This window comes from Sus scrofa, chromosome 15, assembly GCF_054392235.1.
Source record: "Sus scrofa isolate SSC_HxYL_T2T_F1_AM1 chromosome 15, Sscrofa_HxYL_maternal_Yorkshire_Landrace_v2.0, whole genome shotgun sequence".
NCBI classification, from domain to species: Eukaryota; Metazoa; Chordata; class Mammalia; order Artiodactyla; family Suidae; genus Sus; species Sus scrofa.
The window spans coordinates 85149068-85168657 of NC_139397.1; the positions used below are offsets into that span (position 1 = coordinate 85149068).

A 19590-nucleotide genomic window follows, 5' to 3' on the forward strand; every position below is an offset into this window, starting at 1 on the left:
TTATATTTATCTGTTTTTATGACTAAGAAGCACACAGTGCTGCTTGTTGTACCATAAGATATCCCAGTATCATCATGTACAAGACCTTCAGATTTAACCTGACCTCCTCAGGATGGATAGCCCCACTACAGTAAGTTAGGAGACCTTTTTGATACCACTTTGATAATTCCTTGCAAACCTCCATTAGAAACAGAGAAAGCCACTTCAAGAGTGTGCATGTACAGCTTACTGTTTACCTATACACTCGTAAGATCAAAACCCCTGGTCTTACTGTTTTTGTTAACAAGGAGCAGTAAAAGTCTTCCCACATACTGAGTTTGGGTTTCCATTTTACAATCTGAGATGACAGACGCACAAAAATGATGAGAAAACTGTGGGGAGGCTTCCAGAAGATTGATTCTCTCATCAGCTGATTCTTTTCTAGTTAGTCTTTTATTGACTACAAAGGTATAGCCAATGCAGAAAAGGAAAACCAGACTGCCCTGTTTAATCCTGAGGGCATTGGCAAAAGGTGATCACTTTTTGAGAAAACAGAGGCCTACAAGGAAATCAGCACACTGTATGAGCCGTTAAGCTGATTTAAACACACAAGGGATGCCTGGGGTTGAGCACAAGATCTCTGAGGTGTGAGATGAGAATGAAACCATTCCACAGACTAATATTACTGAGCTTTAGTAGCAGGTGGTACAGTTGATCAGTCAGGAACCTGTCATTTGGAGAGTAGGCCAATATATCCGAGAGACAAGAAATATCCTTTTTTCCCCCTCCTTCTCACCAAGAGTAAAAATATTGCAATTTTGAACATTTGGCAATTATCAACTACAAGTTATCATGATTCAGGCACCCTTAAGAAGTAAAACCGAAGCATAGGTAAATTTTCTGATGTTTGTCTAAGATTGCAAACTATTAAAAACTCACAGTGGCTGAACCAAATATTTAGTTCTGATTGAAGTCTAACTGGAATGAAATCTTTACATGCTATCAGCATAATCTGCAATCCAGACAGCCAGAAAAATCCACATGGGATTTTCATAGCTAGAGAGAGAAAACTAACATTTCCCTTTTTGTTTTGCTGATTTTGCAGCTTGGGTGGTCAGTTTTCTCTGTGGCATCTTACTACTTAAAAAATTGCAGAGAAAATATGCAATTTGACAATTCTCATTTGCTGATTGGAGGTTTAGAAAGAAGGTGAAATGTTGAAGTGTGCTATTAACTTATATTTGTAATGCCATATATGACCCTATCATTCTCCATTTGCTAATTCCTACACGCAATTCAGCACCAATCTGAGACTTTAGTGACAAATTAAATAAAGCATAGTAAATGAAATACATCATGTCTGAAAAGAGCATTTTTACTACAATTAGTTCTATATCTTGAACAGTTAGATTTACCATATAAACTAATAAGAATGTCATTAAGATATTTCATTAAAACTAAGACACCATCAATTTTAAACGCATTTAATTTCAAACATGTAATGTCCTGAATTGAGAACACACAATATTTGATTTTGCTTTTATTTACAATGGATTAACCACAGAATTCCTAGATAGAGCAGTCATTTCTTCAAGGAACATTTTATAACAGTGCATATAATTAATGATTATACCAAAAATTATTTTTAAGTGTCTACCAGATGTCTTATAATTTCCTAAATTCTAGGGGGTAATGTGGTAGTACAGGGTTTTTTTAGTTTGTTTTTGCTTTTGTAGTTTACAGTCAGTAATCAAAAAGTTGAAGGAAATTTGCTTCATCAATTCATTTATTTACTCCTTACTAGAATCTTTTCAGAAACAGAGCCCAAAACAATATACCGAAAAAATGTCAGAAAGACATCTACACCAGCAAGAACTTTGCAGAGGATAAAGTCGTCTTAGAACTTTAACCTATGTTACAGATTTTCAAAAAACAGATTTGCAGTATACTGCCTTCTCATTACTTCTGCTCTTCAGTCTGAACCTTGACATAATGCACTAATGATTACATGCATGAGCTCAAATCATGAAATTATCTGCTCTGAGTACAATCTTCTGTCTTTACACCTCTCTCACCTCCTTACATCTACTGATTTCATACTATCCCTCATCCATTGAAACCTGACTGTTGTAAAAACCAATTAGCTCCCCTTTGCCCTCATTTATCTCTGTTTAGCCATAACCAAGATCTGTCTATCTTCATGCTAGAGATGATGATACCTCTAGACTTTCTGACTGTCAGAACATGGCCAAACAACACAACATAAACACCATAATTACATGGCATATAATTCTGCGGAAGCAAACCCAAGGATCAGGCATTGTGGCAGGTGCTCAGGACCAGCTGCCCCATCCCTACACATTGTGCAGTACACAGAAAACTATCAGGATCAGACCTCAGACTTTCGGTGAGGATCAAAGATCCTCAAATTATGGAACCTTTAAACTGCACGGTAAGGGAAGCATTGCTCCTCCATTGGCATGATCAGGAGTCAGCACACAACAGTAATATGATATGCAAGATACTAACCCCAAATTTAACCCAACAATACTATGCCCTTCCCTGACACAATCATAGGCTTAGGGGACAGCCATGTCTTCAAAGCTGTGTCACGTGACTAGCACGGAGTATCAGCCTTCACAAGAGAGAAAACATGAATCCCCTCACTAGTGCGGTCATGAAGCTAGGGTCCAAGTCTTGAAAAGGAACCTCCATCATGTAGCAAGTGCAATTCATTAGCCTTCAAGACTGATGAAGCACCAGCTCCTTTCCAAGCACTATGTAGGACTGGGATCCAGCACTGGGTCATATCTGGTCTCTATGGAAATTTGCAGTGAGCTAGTGCCTTCTCTGGGTAGCCAGGCTGCAGCAGTTGTCTTAAAACATTAACCTTTACCTCTCAGGGATTAAACAATCAAAATGAAATAGAAGTTCTAATAGTTGATTTTTATACTCTGATTTTTACTTTCTCTGGAGTTCAAGTTTTTTCAACCCTGGGTAAATTTTAACACATCTCAATTCCTGCTCCCTCTTTGCCAGGCATTGCTGAGAAAGAGATTAGATTGTGTTCCATATCAGTTGAGTGCTTAAGTGTCCTTTTAAACAACTCATTTAATTTCTTTAATATCAATTTCCTTCAATAATGATTAGAAAATTTCCTCTCTGTGCATATAACTACAGAATCTTAGGAAATGAACATCTTCAATATTTCTAATCCAACTTGAAAATGTTTTTTCATATTCATTTATTCTTTTGGCTGTTTAACTCTTTTTCTGTATTAGTACACAGTTTTTCTCCTTTAGCTCTATATCCTACTAGCTGTCCATTAGTTATCCATTAGTCATCCTATTAGATACCTCTCATGTCTTCAGTTTCTTATTTATACATTTTCCCTGCACATGTTTCAATGAATCAAAACATAGTTTAATAAAATATCTCTATTTGTCCCCTGGTTATCTTTGCTTCACAGTATTCCTTTCATTGCAAACTTCTTAAAAGTATTTTTGCCTTGATATTTTACCCATTCACTCATCTCTTAATTCCTATTAACCAGGGTTCTACCACCAAAAATGCTTCATCTGAGATCTACAATTATAGCAGTTACTAATTAGAAAGAAATTTGTTAAGGGCTTTGAAAATATGATAGATCATTCTTATCAGATATCCTCAAATTTTCAATTCTATTCTTGTCTCTGATTTCTCCTAGTTTATCAGCTAAACCTCAGATCAGAGAAATTCTTTCATCTTTAAAAATCTTTTTATCTTCTATTTTATCATATTTAGCCTGACCTATATTGAATAAAGTTATTGAAAGAATTAACAAGGATATCAGCAAATTAAAGTGATGAAACCAATGCATTCAATTGCAAAAGTATAAAAATTACTTGTATACATGTATGTCTTTAGTCTCCTGTCACACAGGCTGTGCTTAATATGAATCTGTCAAAAGAAAAATATATATATTTATTTAAAACTATGTATTTAAAAATAAGCTCTGCTCACTGCACATGTCTATTGCTTTGCATTAGGATTAATTAATTCTTTATGGTGTTTTAGGTGTTTTTATAAAATTAAGTTTTGTATGGTTCCTCTCCAGCACTGTAGCAGTTTTTGCTTTCAGCTATCCATATATTATATATGACATGCATATTTAATGTAAATATCTCACACTAGATGAAAAAGTAAGATTGTACAATTTACCATTTACAATCAGGAGTGGGGGTTAAGAGACATTTTATTTTTAAAAGAAATTACTTAGATTAAAGATAGACATATCTTCTCACTACCAAAACAAATTTAATAGTAAAAAAGGAAACTCCTAGAAAATGTAGACATACAATGGAATTGATGAATAAGATAACAGTCTTGTTTATCTATAGTACCAAAAGATATATTTAAATATTTCCTTTGCCAAATAGGGGAAAAAGTAGCAGGAAAGAAAATTTATTTCTCAGTCTCTGAAGATAGAAAGGAAAATTCTGTGTAAGAATACATAAATTGTAAATGACATTTAACAGATATCACATGTGAAAGTGCCTTCAGTGCACTATTTCCAATTTGCTTAGACAACTTGAAAGTAAAACATCAAGATAAGTGCATGTAACTTGCCCCAGAATGGCCAAGCTTTAAAGAGAAACAGCATTTTCTGATTTAACTTATTACTATTGATTCACAAGGGAGAAGTTGCATTCAAATATGTATTTTTCAAAATAGCACATTATATACTAAAAACATAAAAATACATTGGAACAGTGTTTAAATGAAGAAAGAAAAATGAAAATAAAAAAAATAATAATTCACTTGCAAGCAAGCATATCCATTTCAGCTCACCCTGGTAGCCTAAAATATATATAATTTGTTTCCTTTAATATATAATTGTTAAAAATACAGTTAAAGTTAATAGCGAGAAGAAAAGAGAATATAGCAAATATTTATTTTTATGCTATATTCAAGGATTTTTTGTCTCTCATTCCAAGTTATAACCTTCTCCATTAAACAACTCAATTACCTACCATATCACACAAGCATAATTACTGGCTTATGTCATTCGGTTTTGCTTTTCATGGCCCGCCTCAAAGCAGCTGGCACCAAACTATAGTTCTACACAGGGAAAACTACTAGCTGGAAGGACTCTGCCATACATCTTACAGGGGAGTTTTTAATAGAGCCTCTATTTTAAAGTTACACAAGAACTGCTAAGCAGGGGGTTCATAGAAGTCTGCTTTCCCACTCATTTTTGCAAATCTTTACTCCCAAACCTTGGCTATAAACCAGATTAGAGTTTAGTCTCTATAATGAAATTTGGGGCATACTTTGAATAATTCACTGTATGAGCTGCAAACCTAGACTATTAACTATCTCTGTAATATTCTGGTCCTTCTAGTTCTAAGCAGACTATTTTACTTACTTATATACCAAGCTGACTGGATACAATTTTTACAGGATGTTTATATTATTTTTATAAGAAAATATATGAGCTAATTAAAAGGTTTCAGTAACGTAAAAGGCCTGAATAAAGTTTTTTAAAAAAAAAAAAAAAACACTCTAAATCCAAAGCCACACAATGAAAAAGTTTAAATATGAATAAGATGGAAAAATTGTGCCAGACAACTATGAACAAAAATATCTAGATAGAAATCTTCATATCCGATGAAATCAAGCTTAAGGCAAAAATAATATTTTAAAAAAGTGAAAAGATCCTATAAATACTGTATTTTGAAAAAATAAACAACAAAAAATATTGCATTAAATAGAGTTAACTATGTAGTCTCATGATCTATCAAGAAACTTAAAAGAACAGAAACTATTGTAGCTGGTGATATTAACACACTCCAAGCAGGTACAAAGAAAGCAACCAGACAAAATCATATGCAGAGGCATTGAAAATCTGAAAAAAACAATTAATAAACTTGAGTTAACAGATAATATGCAGAACTCTACTCTCGCAAAGAATGAATATTGCTTTTGAAGACATACTGAATATTCACAAAAATAAATCTTATATTCAGTCATGAAGACAGTGGCAATAAATCATGAAAGATGATATAATGCACTTGTTCTCTGTCTTCAGTGTAACAATATTCTAAATTAATAACAGAAAGATAATCTTAGTTTCCTATAATCTGAAAATTAATTAACATACCATTAATTTTTGGTTCAAAAGAAAATGATAAAGAGATTTTAAGGAATATTTTATAACTTCATGACAATGAAAACAGAGGATATCAAAATATGTGCGACAGTTTGAAGTGGTACCTATAGTGAAATTTATAGATTAAATATAATCTGTTTTGTTTTTATGGCCACACCCATGGCATACAGAAGTTCCCAGACCAGGGATTGAATCTGACCCACAGCTGGGGAATGCCAGATGCTTTAATCCACTGTGCTAGGCTAGGGAATGATTTCATGCCTCCATAGCAATCTGAACCACCACAATCAGATTCTTAACCATCTGTGCCAAGGCAGCAAGTCTCAAATTTAGGGTTTAATGAAAGCAATTGTAGAATAATAACACCTAAAGAAACAAAGAAAATAAATAACAAAGGTAAAGGAAGAAATTGATGAAACTGAGAATAAAAATAGAGATAATAAAAATGACTATTCTTTAGAAAGATTGATTAGAATTTAGAAAAAAAAAGATCAAAAAGGAGGAAAGATGTAAATAAACACAATGAAGAACAGAAAGAGGAACTATTTAAGACCCCCAATTTTTTTTACAAATGACAAAAGAGGAGTTCCTGTTATGGCTCAGTAGTTAACGAATCCGATTAGCATCCACGAGGATGTGGGATCAATTCCTGGCCTCACTCAGTGGGTTAAGTGGGACCATTGCCATGAGCTGTGGTGTAGGTCACAGATGCAGCTTGGATCCAGCATTGCTGTGGCTGTGGTGTAGGCTGGCAGCTACAGCTCTGATTCGACCCCTAGCCTGGGAATCTCCATATGCCACATGTGCAGCCCTAAAAAGACAATAAAATAAAATAAAATAAAAATAAAAATGACAAAAGACAAAAGATAAAATAAAGCTCTGAATAGACCACTAAATCTCACAGAAATTTAAATGTTAGCCAATATCTATTTTTTTCCAAAACTCCAAAAAGTGCCTACCTTATTTACGGAGCTACTGTAATACTAAGACAACACAAATTAGCAAAGTCATGGAGCCATTTCACCTATAAATATACAAGCAAAATTCCTAAAGAAAATACTACCTAACTAAAAATCTGAGAAAATAAGTCATATCAAGTAGAGTAATATTATGACATTTCAACATCCAAAATGTGTATTTTGCTACACTATTATTATGAAAAAAAGAAATCTAAATAGGCAAAACAATCTTGAGAAAGAAGAGTGGAACTGGAGGAATCACACTTGGCCTCAGACTACACTACAAAGCTATAGTCATCAAAACAGTATGGTACTGACACAATATCAGCTACATAGATCAAAGGAACAGGATAGAAAGCCCAGAAAGAAGAAAAACAAATTTATGGTCAATTAATACATGACAAAGGATACAAGATATACAATGGAGAAAAGACAATCTCTTCAATAAGTAGTGCTGGGAAAACTGGATAGCTACATGCAAAAGAATAAAATTAGAACATTCTCAAACACCACGCATAAATACAAACATGACATGGATTAAAGACCTAAATGTAAGACCAGATACTGTAAACCTTCTAGAGGAAAACATAGGCAGAACACTCTTTAACATAAATCACAACAATACTTTTTTGGATTTATCTTCTATATTAATGTAAACAAAATTAAAAATAAATAAATGGGACCTAATTAAAATATTTTGCATATAAAAGGAAACTACCAACAAAATATAAAGACAATCTATTGAATGGGAAAAAATATTTGCAAATGATGTGAGCACCAAAGGATTAATTTCCAAATATATATAAACAGTTCATATAGCTCAATATCAGGAAAAAAAAATGGGCAGAAGATCAAAATAGACATCTCTCCAAAGAAGACATACATATGGACAATAGGCACATGAAAAGATGTTTGACATTGCTATATTAGAGAAATGCACATCAAAACCGTGAGGTATCATCTCACACTGGTCAGAATGGTCATCATTAAAATGTCTACAAACAATATATGCTGGAGAGGCTGTGGAGAAAAGGGAACCTGTTTACATTGTTGGTGGGAATATACATTGATAGAGCAACTTTGGATATTTTACTGATTTTTCACTTTGATATTTTTTTATCCTTATTTGATATTTATTTTTTCTTAATTTTCTAGTTACTTAAATTTGAAGCTGAGGTAATTAACTTGAGATCTTAATGCGTTTTAATGCAAGCATTTGGTGCCATAAAATTCCTACTGTGTAAAACTTTAGCACCATCCCATAAATTTTGCTATATTCTCATTTTCATTCATCTCAAAATTCTTCCTAATTTTCCTTTTTATTTCTTCTTCTACTCATGAGTTATTTAAAAGAAAGTTCTTTACTTTCCAAATATTTGGCTACTTTTCAGATAGCTTTCTTTATTGATATCTAAATTAACTCCACTGATGTTAGAGAATATATATCATATGATTTAAATTCCTGCATATTGATTAAGACGTTTTATGGCTCACTGTATATTCTATCTTTATAAATGCTGATGTACTTGAAAAAAAAGTGTGATTTTGTCTTGTTGTACAGTATATTCTATAAATACCAATTACCTCAAACTGGTTGATAGTTTTGTTCAAATCTTTCACACCCTTACTAATTTTTTATCTACTCTTTCCATCAGTTATTGAGAAAGACAGTTAAAACTCCAACTGCAATTATAAATGTATCTATTTCTCCAAAAAATCCTCTCAGTTATGGCCTTATATATTTTGGAGTTCTGCTATTTGAGGTAAATACATTTAGGATTATGTCCTCTTAATAAATGATCCTTTTGCCATTATGAAATAATCTTTATCTCCAGGGATATTTTTGGCTCTGAAATCTAGTTGTCTGATATTAACATAGGCTCTCTGGTTTACTTTGGTCAGTATTAGCATAGTATATTATTTCCCATCCTTTTTCTTTTAAATTATTTTGTTGAATACCTAAAGTCCATTTTGTGTAGGCAGCAGATAGTTATTGCATCTTTGTCCAGTCTGAGAATCTCTGCAATTTAATTGGTATACTCACACCATTCAATCTAATTTATTCATATGGTTAGATATAAGTAAAACATCTTGATAAATGGTTTCCATTTGTCAGTCTTCGCTCCTTTTTTTTTTTTTTTTTCTTTATGCTGCCTTCTCAACACTGGATACAATCACTTGAAAGAGGATTCTGATGAAAAAGTAGATGGATGAGTGAGATTTCTTAAGTATCAAAGTGAATTCCAGTAGAATATGAGTGTGAAGTTCAGGAGAATGGTCTAGGACAGAGATGATGATTTAAGAGTCATTCTGCATATTCTTGGTATTTAAAGACTTAAGACTTTAAATGTAATCACTTGTATTGTTAGTTTGTGGGGTAAGGATAAGGAGATCAAGGAAAAGTTTAAGGTACCCAAATTTTAGAGAAGAGGAAGAGTTAAGGAGTAACCTGCAAATGGAACCCACAAGAAAGTCTGGAGGAAAACCATATTAGTACGTTGTCTTGATATTTAGGTGAAGAAAAGCTTTCAAATAGAGGAATAAGTTGTTTAAAATGTTGCTTTAGGTCAACAGGATAAAGCTGGGAGAGTGACTAAGAATTAGGAATGTAGAAGATCAACTAAATAACAGTTCATTTGTTGGATGAGGTAATGGGAATGATGTAATAGAGAGGAAAAGTTACCAGAAAATAAAGGACGATGTTTCATTGCTCATTTTATTTTATGATGCCAGCATAATCCAAATCCCAAATATGAGAAAACATTATGGAAAAACAACATATAGAATACACCCATCATGAATATAGACAAAAGGTTCATTAAAATACCAGCAAATTGAATGCAGCATATAAAAAGTGATAATTCATTACGACCAAATAAGTATCTTTTATTCCTAAAATGGTAAATTGGTTTGGCCTCCAAATTTTAGTCAATGTAATATACCACATTAACTGAATAAAGGACAAAAATTACATGATTTAACCAAGTTTAATAGTGATTCATTATTAACACTCTCAGAAAAATAGGAATACTAAGGAATTTTCTTAAACTGTAAAAGGTTCCTTGAAAAATGTACTAAATTGTGAAAAACTAAATTGGTTCCCCAGGAGATTGGGAACAAAGTAAGGATACTTACTTTAACCACTTTTATTTATTATCTCACAGAATGTCCTAACCATTGCAATATAGCCAGGAAAGTAATAAAAAAGAATGAGTATCTAAAATGAACAAGCGAAGCTGTTCTTTTTTTTTTTTTGGTCTTTTTGTGATTTCCTGGGCCGCTCTTGCAGCATATGGAGGTTCCCAGGCTAAGGGTCTAATTGGAGCTGTAGCCGCTGGCCTAAGCCACAGCCACAGCAACGTGGGATCCAAGCACGTCTGCAACCCACACCACAGCTCACAGCAATGCCAGATCCTTAACCCACTGAGCAAGGGCAGGGATCGAACCCGCAACCTCATGGTTCCTAGCCGGATTCGTTAACCACTGCTCCACGACGGGAACTCCTGAAACTGTTCATATTAGTAGATTATATAATATTCTGCCAAGTACCAGTAAATGTATAAAATTACTAGTAAAATCAATACAATTTATTAGCAAGTATGACACAAAGTTAATTCTTAAAAATTAATTTCATTCTTATAATAGAAAACTATTGGAAATAAAATTTTAAAATCCCATTTACAGTAGCACCAAAAATCATGAAATACCTAGTAGAACATGTTCAAGACACCTACACTGAATACAACAAAAAAATGCTGAAGGAAATCAAAGAAAACTTTAATAAATGGGAGGATATACAGCAGGTTCCTAAATTTGAAGACTATGTTAAGACGGCAATTGGTCTATAGATTTGAAGCAACTCCAAAAAACTTCCAAGTCTTTTCTTTTTTCCTGGAATTTGAAAAATTGATTCTAAAATTTGTTTGGAAAGGCAAAGGACCTAAATTAACCAAAGTATTTAAAAAAAAAAAAGAAGAAGAAAGTAAGTGAACTTACCTTACTTGATTTTGAGTCTTCTTATAAAGCTAATGACCTTACTTGATATTAAGTCTTACTATATATAAAGCTAAAGTAATCAAGACAATTTAACATTCCAAAACAAAATAAAACAAATGAACAAAAGCATAGAAATTGTGAGTTCCATGGTGGTCTAGTAGTTAGAATTTGGCACTTTCACCACTGTGGCCCATGTTCAATCCCTGGTCTGAGAACTGAGGTCCCACATCAAGCCACTGCATGCCATAGCCAAAAAGAGCAAACGAACAAACAAAAACATACACATTTAGATCAATGTAATAGAATAGTCCAGATGTAGATCTACATGTTTATTTTTCACAACGGTGACAAGGCAATTCAACAGGGAAAAGAAAGACTGCAAAGTTGTTCCAATAACTGGATATCTCTATGGATAAGAGTAAATGCTCACCTCATACCAATCACAAGATTAATTCAAAATGGATCATGGATCTAAACATAAGACCTAAAATAATAAAATACCTAGAAAAAAGGCAAAGTCAAATTTTCTTAAACGGAACATAGAAAGCTTAAGTCAGAAAAGAGAAAATCAATAATTGGACCTCATCAATATAACAAGACTTTTGCTCTTTGAAAAGTGTCATTTACAAAATGAAAAGACAAACAACGGACTGGAAGAAAAGATTTGAGATAACTTGTATTAGTCAAAAACTTATATCTAGAGAATATGAAAAATTCTTACATGCCAATAATAAGAAAACAAACAATCTAATAAAATTAACCCAAAAGAATATATTTGAATACTCAATAAGTGGATGAAAAGATATTCAACATTATTATTCGTAAAAGAAATATTAAATTAAAACTAAAATGAGATACCATTACATAACCATGAGAATTGATCAAAATAAAGTCTTACCATACCAAGTGTTAGTGAGGATGCAGAGGAATTGGAAATCTCATACAATACTGATAAGAAGGTAAAGTGGTATAATCACTTTGGAAAACAGCTTGACAGTTTCTTAACAAAGTTAACACTCATCTATCATGTGACTTAGTCATATTATTTCTCAGTATTGACCACAGAGAATTGAAACATATGTCTGTACAAAAACTTGCCTTTAAGTGTTCACTGAAATTTTATTAACTACGAGGAACTGAAAATATACATCTGCATAGAGACCTGTATATGAATATTCATTGAAATGGAGTTGCAATAGCTCCACACTGGAAACAATTCGTATGCTCATCAACAGCCAGTGAATAAACAATTTGGGATATATTTGCTCAATGGAATACTTCCTACTCATTAAAATTAACTAATGATACATAAAACAACATAAATGAACCTCAAAATCATTATGTTGAAGGATAGGAGCCAGACCAACAAAAAAGTTTGTGCATTAACATAAAGTTCTAGAAAATGCAAACTGAGCTATAACAGAAAACGGTTTACTGATTATTTAAGGATGGGGTGGTGGGAGGGATGGATTATAAAGGGGCACAAGGAAACTTATGCAATTAACAGAAAAGTTTTTTAATTCGATATTGGTAATGATCTCACGTTTGCATATATATACTGAAACTGATCAAATTAAGCATTTTATATATTTTTAGTTTATTTTCTCACATGAAATTCAAAGTTTAAAAGAAGACATAACTTCCATTTAAATTCCTATTAAGTTGTCAAATATAGCTGAAAGTTATAGTCTCAATAGAAAAAGGATGGGTAAAATGAGTGGGGGATTTACAGTTTAAAGACAAAAAACTTTTGTAAAAATATCTTAGCATACACAGGAAAACTTCCAATTTTATTAGGTAAGGCCACTTATAAGCAGCAGATGTCATAAAAGCAATAATTAAATCACCACTACCACCAAACTATCTCTTTTGGATATTTCTACCACTCTGGTATTACAAAAGAATTCTTAGTACCTGCAATGCTCAGGAATAGAAACCAGTAGGAATGATGAGCAATGGGAGTAGGAGAAAAATCTTCCAACTTAAAAAAATACTTTCTGCAATATATAACCAAATATATTATAAAAATCCCAAGTGTATTACTGTCTCTGAAATATACATGATCTGTTCTCTCCCACTCTCCTTTCTCCCTGCCTTTCTCTACTCGTTTCATCTGGCTACAATCAGAGACTTCTCTCTGGGTCTTACTTTCCTTTTCCTTTTTCCAATTTCAAAGCAGTCAAAAGGATATCTTTAAAACATAAATTCTTCATTCCATTACCCTATCTTCGAAATGGACATAATGCCCTAACCTAATAGTGTTTTTAAGGATCAGAGAGATACAGATAGATAAGTAGATAGATAAATAATAAATGCCAGATAATAAATTATAGTATATAATAGACAGATGATGGATAAATAGACAGATGAAAGATATTCATTAAATGATAGCAATTACTCAATTTAAACTATGTGAACAGAGTTTTCATCACACAGGCTTTTGAATGCTCTTTTTCAAGCAGGACATCAGCATATTCATATACATATGAGATCAAAACTATACATTTTTGCCTTTCTATTTAACTGAGACTGCTTTCTCAGTTGCTATATAAAACTATCTTCCCTTTTGAATTCTCTTTTGAATACTCATCAAGGTAGAGAAAGATCTGGAATCAAGTGCTACACACAAAAGCAAGCACTTGTGGAACAGCATAGGACCCATTTCACTAGAAGTGTAGCTGATCTCCTACTGACTAAAACATAATGTCTCTTAAACCACTTTTGCAAGTACTTTTGAGGTGGAAGTCTGCCATGGAAACAGATTTCTGCCAATTAATATGGGCAACAGAAAGGGGGTAAAGAATGGCTTACAAAGGTGCTCAGTTCTGGCACAACTTCTTCTTTTAAGTTAGTTGTAATCACCTGTACAAGGGTTATTTTACATGGGTTCAACCTTTGATAATTAGCTTTTAGTTTTGTCCCACAACTGGATCATGGCTGGTGCTGCTAACTCTATGGTGATACATATTTAAAGTGCATTATTTGCACTTGGCATTTTTCATCCCCCTGGATTTATTTGTCAAGAATATAATTGATTTTTACCACAAATACCAAACCCCAGAGGACATATTACCCACAATGCTCCTTTTGCTATTTCCCACAGGTGCTGTTGTCACTTTCCTACTGACGTTTTATTAGATGAGTATTCAGAAGTTAGCTTTGTTTTCATACACACACACACACACACACACACACACACACACACAGAAAGCTAAATCTCTGCAAAAAACAGGAAAGTTCAAATATAATCAAACCAAGACAAGTGCTTCAGTTTGTAGTTCAATAAAGGAATAAAATACTTTTAAAAAGTCTTTTTTACAAAGTTCATTGTCAAAGATTTCCTAAAATGTAAGCTAAAATAATAAAGCTACCATTGCTATTAATTGCTTTTTCCTATTGTTTCTTTCCTTCAGAGGCAAGAATGTCGTGGCTCTAAACAGTTTCATTTGCTTCATAATAAATCTGATGCTTTAAATTGTCACTTGTTGGAGGAGACCATCTGTGCTTCAATGTTGGCGTTCCTCATTGCAGGCTAATAAATTTGTCATATTAGTTACTATTTCAGCCAATAAAATCATGGATAGAAAATCTGATTATGGGATGTGTCATTAACAAACTGTTACTTTAGATCAAAACAAAAGCACCTGCTACCTAATTTTTAAGATATGTAAGTTCCCCTAAAAATATTTGTGATTCTATTTTGCACTGGAGTCTACATACACACAGTGTTTATTTGCCAAAGACCCTGTCTTTGTAAGGATACTCTGGCTATCTGAAAATGCTATTATCTTATGCTAATGATGTATCACCACAGTAAGCAATAATTAATTATTCAAGAACATATGACTGCTTGGTAAGGCATCCTGTATAATGGGGTCGATACAACTTAGCAGCCAGTGTAAGGCACAGTAATTTTGTGAAACAAACTGTTTATTTTATAATTGAATTTCACTGAGTTTGTGTTATTTTGTTTTGTTTTTGCATGTTATTTGAGCAGAAAACATTTTACCACAATTTTGTCCAATGTAAAAGTTAGAATTTTAGTTATTGAACACTAAATTTAAATTGGATTTGACTTAGTTACTGATTTTAGTGAAGAGATTCTTTCACTTAGATTAAAATATTAAGTAATTCTATTATACAATGCAAAATACAGTCCTTATAACCCCTTTGTTAATTATATCTAGTTCTTTTTTTAGTTGTTGCAATTATTATGTATTTCCCAGTAAAGAATATAAGCATTTAGTCACCTGTCAAACATGACTCACTTCCCAAACATAAAAAAATTGTATATCTCCCAAATTATTTCTATATCTGAAATATATCTGGATCTGCCCATTTCTCAATACTTTTATATCATACTTACAATTAGATTAATATTTAATGCTTAGATTATTAGGATTATGTGAACATTATTCCTAGAAGGACTAAGTACTAGATGGAGATTACATTGGGGGGGTACAACTTTTCCTTTACATTTCAGGTAATATTTATTTTCTTTTTAATTTTTTTGTGTTCTCTTTCCCATTAATTCAGTCCCAAGCTTTCCCCAAGTTGTCTACAATCTCTCTCAATATATTCAAATACCTCATGGGTCCTATCAATTGCCTCATCCTGGAGACAGGTCCTCTGGAGTGTTTGGACATGTTTTCTACTCCGGAGCACAGCTCTCACCCTGACATCCTGGGACTATATCTTTTTCTTGAGTTAGAGCCATTGTTTCCTGGTTCTTGTTATTTCTTCTTTCTTGGATTACCCACTCCTTCACTTCCTGAGAAAGGATATGTCAACAAAAAAATGTTTTGAGAATTCTCATACCTGAAAATATCCTTGTCTATCTCATACACAATTACTTCTGTATAAAATTCTAGGTTGGATGTCTTTTTTGTTTTTTTCAAAATGGGAATGCTTTGCTCCATTGGCTTTTAGTTTCTAGCGTCACAACAGAGAAATCCAAAAACATTTGGACAGCAGATTCTTTGTCCATCACCCCTTTTATTACTTTTTTCTTTTCAACAGGCTTTTGGAATTGTCCCATTTACTTCAGTGTTTTGATATTTCATAATGATATGTTTCATGTAGGCATATTTTTCCCCTTGAACATATTTTTGTTGAACACAATCTTGAATCACTTCTTTGATGATTTTAATCTCTTAATTTTCTATGATCTCTCTAATACATCAGCCATTTAATTTTTGGACTTCCCCATTCAATATTAAAAGTCTTTTTCCTATATGTCCGTTTGGGTCTTTGTCTTTCATGCTGATAATTTTTGGCTATGCGTACTTAGAGATGAAACACCTAAAAGTTGATTGAAGCTCTGCATTGGTGAATGGTCATTGCCAACTGGGAGCCTGTAGGTCAGCTGGCAGGGCTATTTCCTCAGGGAAACTTGAATGTAGATGACTTTAGAGTTCTCTCTTTGACTGCCCGGATTCCCCAAAATGGAATTAGCCTATGTCCTATTTATGGAGAGCATAAACATTACTGTCAGCACTCTGCTTTCCAAGCTAGGGATGAAAATTGAACATTTCAATAATAAGAGAAACAAAAGACAATATATGTCTACTTAATAGGACTTCCTGTTGTGGCACAGCAGAAACGAATATGATTAGTATCCATGAGGATGTGGGTTTGATCCCTGTCTGTGCTCGGTGGGTCGGGGATCCAGCGTTGCCGTGAGCTGTGGTGTAGGTCGCAGATGCGGCTGGGATCCAGCGTTGCTGTGTCTGTGGCATAGGCCAGGAGCTGTAGCTTGATTCGACCCCTATCCTGGGAACTTCCATATGCCTCTGGTGCAGCCCTAAAAAGCAAAATATATATATATATATATATATAAAATGATTGTAATGTCATAAAGAAGATGGTTCAAATAAGTATTATAAATCAATATATTTTTATATACAGCAATAAACATTTAGATCTTTGAAAGTGTATTCATGCTTTGTATTTTAATGAACTTGTTTTAAAATTTTAATTGAAGGAAACAGAAATTTGGCAAAGATTTTTGTATAATGTTACTTAATATTATTTATGATACAAAAACTAAAAAAACCCAAAATGCTCCCATATGGGATCTACTCTATCACAGGAAGGAAGAAAGGAAGAAGGAAAAAAAAAAAAAGGGAGAGAGGAAGAGAGAAAAAAAGGAGAAAATAATCTTTTCTACTTCTTATAATCTTGGCCAGTAAAACAGAAGGCCAGAATTTTGACTTGTCCTGTATTTACTGTCAAAGCTTTTGGCATTTTTATTGGCTTAGTGGCAATCTCTTCATGCTGTAAGTGGCCAAGAATATAGAAGACACTAATGACTAGCTAATCAATTTACATAGACTGGAAAATATTCTAAAGCCCCTTCCCTCTACAGCTAAGGCTGTCCTTTATCAAAATGTTGTAAATGCTGAAGTTCTGAAAATCAGAATCTCAAAACCATAAAAATAATGTAAATTTAGCTACAAGGCCATCTCAATGCCCTTTTCAAGGCTCTGGTCTTTGAATAAGCAGTCCAAGTCAGAAGTGCTCAAGGTTTTTCTATCTTGTAAAAGGCAGTAGTAACCTGGCACAAACCAGAACAGTGCAGTCAGAAATCCTAAGAAGTTTCTTTTGTTACACAGAACAAAGAAATGAGCTACACAGTTTAAAACCCATCAGGGTTTCAGGAATAAGTGGAACTTTTTTTTGTTTGTTTCAGAACTGTTGAAAAAAATGTTATAGTCCAAAGGTTTTACAATCAAAAAAGGCTATGTTCATGGTATCTCAAGCAAAGGAAATAACTTATCTGAAGAAAACTACCTTAAAAGTAAAAAATAATAGTAATCTTACTTATGACCCTTACTGAGCAGTCAATATCATAAAGTATATGTATTATATAATCAAGGTATGCATGGAGAGCTTTTCCAACTTTAAAGGTTAATTTCTTTGGAGGGTTACATGACAAGACATTTACAATGACTAGTGTTCAGTCTTCTCCAAGCTCTGCTAAATAACTCCAAGGAAAAAAATTCTGATTGGAAAAGGAGTGCATTATATATGTTCATTATACAATTTCAGTGATAATTATCATTTTAATTATGTAAACTGTGACCTTCATTCTGTGTATCTTGATTTCTCCAAACAGTTCCTACAAATGTTAAGAGCTTAGAGGACTTGAATTTTACTCCACTGTCTTCCTTCTGGCAAGTAGGTTACAGTCATCATTAATATCTAAATATTAATGAAAACACAAGTAGAACATAAAACTCTTTTTTTAAGGTCCCACAGACCCCTCTATTATATGACTCCAATTTCACTGGAAATTAAAACTACTTTTTCTGAAATTTATTGGTAATGAAAGCCAATCATTAAAGAAATGTGATAAAACTACTAATGAAAGTTTACTGAACACTTCTTTAATAAAGTGTTTACCTATGCAAAGTAACTAGGGAGCTGAAATTAGTACAATATAAGTAGGAGATGGTTTCTTTTTCACCTATTCAGCAACCATTTCTCCTTTTAGTAATAATAATCAGCTCTTTTCAGGGAAACTAGCCTTCCTTATTCTATGTGTCCAGATGATGCTGTCAATACTTGATAAGCAGAACCATTGAATATTGATATGAATAAAAAGACAGACTCATGAAAACATTGAAATTTATGCTATGTCTAATTATTTCTCTCATCCTCAGATGACCTGAAAAAATTACTTAAGTTTGTGAACAATGCTTATGTAAGAAAATCAAATACAGTCATAGCATAAAAAATCTTATAACTATGAAGGCAATTTTTGAAAAGTAAAGAATAAATCATGGTCCCAACAAAGTTACAAAACTGAACATGATGTCATAGATTATTGATGGGAATTTTAAAGTAAAATATCTTAATTACCACCTGAATAGTCCAATTGTCTAAAACAGCAACAACTATAAGACAGAATGGTCAAGAAAGAAATTAATTTAGTAATTTAAAATATAATGAGCCATATAAATTTTAAAAACTTAAATGAAAAATATACTCTGAACTCTACTTGTATTTAGGGTTGTTAAGATTCTTTCTTCTCTGCTCTTGGTGATAAAAGAATAAAAATCACATCAACTGTCATAATAAATGTAAATGAGATAAAATTAAGATTCCAAATTAAAAATCAACCACACTCAGATGGGTTAAAAAAACACACACAGGCCAACCAAATGCTGCTCACAAAAAGGTAGCTTAGCAAAAAGAGGTGAGAAAATATTAAAATATAAGGATGAGCAAAACATAGACATTAGATCTTCTCTCTTCCAAAAAGTGTTAAAAAAAAAAAAAAAAAAGGAAGTGAGGGGGCAGAGGTAATAAAAAAAAAAATAGGTGAAGAAGAAAGGGAAAAGGAAAAAGTAGAAGAAACAAGAAAAATGGGCAAACATCAATACAAAAAAATTTACTCCAGAAAAGGTATTTAACAGGAATAAGAAAACTTTTACTGGTAAAAGTTTATTTCCAAAACAAATGTACAATATTCATGAACATATGAGCTGAACAGCATGGAAA

At 32.9% G+C, this 19590-nt stretch overlaps 1 long non-coding RNA gene across 4 annotated transcripts in view; it reads right to left on the minus strand.

Annotated features, from left to right (window-relative positions):
* LOC102163767 (uncharacterized) overlaps positions 1-19590 on the minus strand; it is a 307735-nt gene that overhangs the window by 113061 nt on the left and 175084 nt on the right. For 2 of the 4 annotated variants that reach the window (XR_002339001.2, XR_014829462.1), the window contains one exon: positions 15673-15856. The exons of the other annotated variants lie outside the window; for them this stretch is intronic. This is a non-coding gene — a long non-coding RNA (uncharacterized LOC102163767). Of the gene's footprint in view, positions 1-15672; positions 15857-19590 lie in introns of those variants that run through there. 4 annotated transcript variants of the gene reach the window in all.